At 52.1% G+C, this 5,173-nt stretch overlaps 1 non-coding gene across 1 annotated transcript; it reads left to right on the forward strand.

Annotated features, from left to right (window-relative positions):
- The first annotated feature begins 811 nt into the window (after nucleotides 1-811).
- TRNAR-CCU (transfer RNA arginine (anticodon CCU)) lies at nucleotides 812-890 on the forward strand. The gene has a single exon. It is a non-coding gene; the product is annotated as a tRNA-Arg (tRNA).
- The last annotated feature ends 4,283 nt before the right edge of the window (nucleotides 891-5,173 follow it).

Consider the following 5,173-nt stretch of genomic DNA (forward strand, 5'->3'; position numbering starts at 1 on the left):
TTATTAGAACCCCGATAGCCTTGGAGAAAATCCTATCTTTAGGATTGTTCCAGAAGTCCAGTTTCTATACTAACGAACCGCGTTCATCCGCTTGTTGAGCAGGTGTGCATCCAGCCCCGCCTTCTGTTCCTCAGCTGGGGTTGCACGCGGCCTCAGTCTTACCCCACGTGATGCTAAGTCTGTGACACAGCTGTGAGTGCTGGCACGGAGCACGGATGGCCTCACGATAGACAGGAGTTCAAGGGACAAGTAGATAAATATGCAACATGGTGTTTCAGCTCTGAGAAGGAGAGTGTCTGTCTTTCATCTCACGGGTACAACTAAAGCTCAGAGGAACCTCCTAGAAAGTGAAACTACTGAAGTGGTTGCCAAAGAGATCTTTCCTGTGACCCTTTGTTTTCTTCTTCCTGTGGACATGCTCCTGGGGTGTCTGTCTAACCTCTGCCTTTAGCTGAGTAGAAGAAAGAGACCTTTGATTTCAGGTGGTTATCCTGATCCCTTGGGGCAGAGGCGTGAGGATTAGCCACAGAGACTGTGCCTTTCCTGTGTATCGATCTATACGGCTAACCTTGTGTATGAGACTTAATAGTTATGAATTACCTACTAAGTACCAGACAGGCCCTTTGATCTTCTCACTTAAGGACAGAGGTGGGTGGTGTTAACCCCAACCTCCAGAAGAGGAAATTGAGCTTCCATAAGGGTGAAGTAATTTGCCTAAAAATTCCAGTTAGAAAGGGTGGAGCTGAGAATAGAATCTTGGTCTCTCCAAGGTCCACCAGATCTCTCTGGCTTCCTTTTTAAAACTCAAAATGCCTGACTGGCTCAGTCGGCAGAGCATGTGACTCCTGATCTCAGGGTCGTGAGTTCAAGCCCCACCCCCATGTTGGGCGCGGAGCCTACTTCAAAACAACCCAGAGCGAAGATGGGGTCAATACCTGCAGCTCCAGCAGCCATAATACAGAGCGGGAGGCGCCTCTGAACCAGCTGGCTTCAGAGCTGTCTACATATCTGAGGAGTATTTGTGGAGCTTTGTTCTTTCCTGCAGCCTCCCCACTCCCATCCCACTCTGTCACCCCCCCGCCCCCCCCGCAGAGATGCCAGGCCACAAAAGCAGAGGTTTTGTTGTAACAAGATCCTGGGCTATGCAGGCTCTTTCAGACAGTACCCAAGAAGGAGTTGCAAATCCCAAACCAGGAGCCCCCTTCTTCCTCTCACTCTGCATGACTCACATGCACCTTTGCAGAGTGGGGAGCTGGTTGAGGGCTTTTGATTCTGGGATTCTCTAGTGTTAACCTTCAGCTCCTCTCACCTCCCCCAACCCTATCCTCTGCTCCCAGTTTTAAAAAGGCTGAGCCCCTGCCACTACCCCACCCCCTTCCCTGACCATGCGGCTTAGAGCTCAGCCTTCCTGGAGGGGAGCCTGGGTTCAGTTCAGTTCTCATTCATCTTCCAGTTCAGAAGAGCAGGCCTGTGATACTGACCCTCCACCCAGTGCCACACCATCCCTTTTCTCTTTTGGTCCTCAAATCCATTTAATTATTCCCCACTGGGGCGTCTGGGTGGCTCAGTTGGTTAAGCGTCTGCCTCCGGCTCAGGTCATGATCTCTAGGTCCTAGGATGGAGCCTTGCATTGAGCTGGGCTCCCTGCTCAATCGGGAGTCTGCTTCTCCCTCTCCCTCTGCCTCTCCCCTCTGCTTGTGCTCTCTCTGTCTCTCTCTTTCTCTCAAATGAATAGATAAAATCTTTTTAAAAAAATTATTCCTCACTTTGTAGTTCGCACATGTAGGAAGGTTTTTAAGCAGAAACTGGAGACATTGGAGGTAGAGAAGGATATGGAAGTTGATAGAACTAAGAATAGTTCCAGGTCACCAAACTGTTAAACATAGTGGTGCAGAGGCAGGTGGAGTGGGTGGCAATTTTATTTGTTCCATGAGGCTGACGGCTCTGGGGTCTAGGAAGTCACATCCCCTTTTTGGGACCTCCACAGTCTATTCTTGCTCCAACAGACTGAATCTAAAGCAGGGGCAAGGACAGAGCTCTTGTCTTCTAAATCAAACTGGTCCTCTAGCCCCATACTTCCCCCCCCACACACCCGTCACTTTAAAAACAAAAACCTTTGTCTTCTTTTATTTACCTTCATTCAAGTGAAATCTCTTTAAGACCCTTTACCCTGTAAGCGCCATGAGGCCTGGGACCATGTCTGTCTGTTTTTTGTTTTGTTGTTTGCTTTTGTCATTCTTACCCAGTGAGTGTTTGTTGAATGAATGATTGATAACGCTGCTGGTTATCACTTACTATATGCCAGGTTCCGTGCTGAGTGATTTATATTCGCTATGGCAGATGAGCCTCATAACCTTGAGAGAGAAACTATTGTCCCTGTTTTCCAAAGAAAGTGACTGAGCCTCAAAGAGGCCTTTACCCACCCACGGCCTTGCAGCTCTCAGTGGTGGCAGCGGGCCCCAGCAGGCCAGTCCTCCTCTCAGGTCCAGAGCGTCACGGTACCTCCCCGTCAGTAAGCCTTCCACCTGCCAGTGGGCCGTTTCCTGTCCCACCCGGTGCCCTTCAGTGACTTCTCCCACAGACTCTATTTCTATCTTCACCACGGTTCTCTCTGACGAGGTTCTCCCCACAGAGGAGGAGTGGGTGTTCGAGAGAAGCTATGCTCTGTGGGGTCTACTTTGCCCCACCCGAGGGATAAACCTGGTGGCTAGGGAAGGATCTAGAATAATCTTCGTCTAGACGTGTGTGTGGGACCCCGTATACCCGCTCATTAGCGCACTGGAGCGGTTCTAGTCTAAACTGTTAGCTCACCGGCAGCTGCACTTGGGGTGGTTGTTGGAGGTGCGGGTTCTCCAGGCTTCGCCCCCAGTGGTTCGGACTCAGCAGGTCTGCGGCAGGGCCCAGGGGGGCCGCGGGCCAGGCCTGCTACCCAGGGAGCTCAGCTGGCCTCGGAGGTCGGGCCTGTTGAAACCTTTGGCCTGAACCCGGGAGACGTCCTTCCTGAGGCATCTATGCAAAGGAAAGCGCCACATTTTTTTTTTTTTTGGTTTTATTTTTATCCAAACAGGAACTGAAACTTACATCTGTACTGAGGTAAACCGTGTGCAGCCTCCGGTTGTGGGAGCTGGGGGTCCCTGAAACGGGCAGAACTTCACACAGAAAGGCCTCCAATCCAGAGGGCTGGGGCACAGAGACAATAAGCCAGAGTCATCCCCATCCTGAGCCGCCATGGTGGGTGCTACCTCCCCCATTTTACTTGGGGGCCTGAAGCGAATTCCCGTCTTGGAGGGAGAGTCGGTTTAAACTCACCAGCTTGACTCATCAGCTTCCTTAATAGAAGGGACCTGGAAGCTCCCAGCTGAGGGCCGATGCCTGCTGGCAGTTTGGGGTGGGACTTGGGAGATAATCGCAGCCCCGGAGTTACAGTACGTGCACTGGAAGACCTCACGGTTCCCCGCCATCCTGATACCTCCCGTGTACACCAGAGGTTCTGAGGGAGCTTCCTTTTACGTGCTGACGATTTCCTCTGAGATCTCTCAGCCTTGAAACCCTTTTGATGGAGACCACATCTTCTCCCCTACCTCTTCTCTCAGGTTTAGGAAGAGGGACCACTGAAGTCCTGGCCTCAGCACTGTTGCTCAGCAGTCGATTACTCCTCGGACTCAGGACACGTGTGCACTCCGCCTTTAGCTCAGCCTTGCTCGTCTCTCCATCCTGCGGCCGGTCGTCATCCCCAGTGGCTTTGACCTTCTTCCCAGTGTCCACCCTCACAGGTCTTCCCACTCCAACTCTGGCCTCATCCCAACGCATGAGATCTGTATTGAAGCATGAATTTTGAAAAGTTGGACACATGATTCTCATATACACTATAGAAGCGTGTAGTCGAGATTTATTTGTCTCCTTAGTGAGGGAACCAGCAGGACGACCAGACTTCTGTAGGTGAATCCAACCATAAGCTTTGGGGTATCTTTCTAGGCCGCGGAGGCATTTCCAACTTCCTAGTGCTCTATTTCTTTGTAAGCTAACATTTAATTTTACAAAGTCTGGGCCCTAACAGTAGAAAATAGTGGGTGACCACCCCTTAGAGAGTCAGATGACCCTCAGGGAGCTGTGGGACAGCACTCTAGTGTGGCTTTGAAAGGTTTGTTGCCTTATTTCCAAGTATCAGACACATTTTCTAAACACCCAAAGCTTCTCTAAATACCCACTCCCTAGGGGTGCCTGGGTGGCTCAGTTGTTAAGCGTCTGCCTTCGGCTCAGGTCATGGTTCCAGGGTCCTGGGATCGAGCCCCGCATCGGGCTCCCCACTCTGCGGGAAGCCTGCTTCTCCCTCTCTGCTCCCCCTGCTTGTGTTCCCTTTCTCACTGTGTGTCTCTCTGTCAAATAAATAAGTAAAATCTTAAAAAAAAAAAATTAAAATAAATACCTACTCCCATCAGAAGCGTGACCTTGAGGAAGGGGGCTCACAGACTTCGGGTTACCAGAGAGGAGTAACACAAAGTAGCTGTGGTCAAGCCAAGCCCAGTTGAGTCTGTGTTGGGGAGCTGGGAAGGGCGGGGAGGGGGGAGGAGAGTGGGAGTCAGGACTTGCACCAGAGGGAATGAATGGATAGATTCGGGGGATGACGGGCTTTACTGAACAAGCATTTGGCAAGGACCTGGTAACCTATAAGATGGGTACTATGAAGAAACATTTCACAGATGAGGAAACAGAAGCTTCGGTTAGGAACCAGCCCCGAGTCACCAGGTTAGGAACTGCTGAAGCCCTGAGTTAATCCATGCCTGGGTCTCCTGAGCCATAAGCGTGTGGGAGGTAGAGGTGACTTCCTCTGTGCGTGTGCACGTGTATGCGTACCGAGTGGGAGGTGACTTCCCCTGCGCGTGTGCGTGTGCATGGGTATGCGTACTGGGTGGGAGGTGGGCGGTGACTTCCCCTGCGCGTGAGCACGGGTACGCGTACCGGGTGGGAGGTGGGCGGTGACTTCCCCTGCGCGAGAGCACGGGTACGCGTACCGGGTGGGAGGTGACTTCCTCTGTGCGTGTGCGTGAGCACAGGTATGCGTACTGGGTGGGAGGTGGGCGGTGACTTCCCCTGCGCGAGAGCACGGGTACGCGTACCGGGTGGGAGGTGACTTCCTCTGTGCGTGTGCATGAGCACAGGTATGCGTACTGGG

This window comes from Leptonychotes weddellii, unplaced genomic scaffold (assembly GCF_054177405.1).
Source record: "Leptonychotes weddellii isolate Sample4059 unplaced genomic scaffold, ASM5417740v2 HiC_scaffold_8707, whole genome shotgun sequence".
Lineage (NCBI taxonomy): Eukaryota > Metazoa > Chordata > Mammalia > Carnivora > Phocidae > Leptonychotes > Leptonychotes weddellii.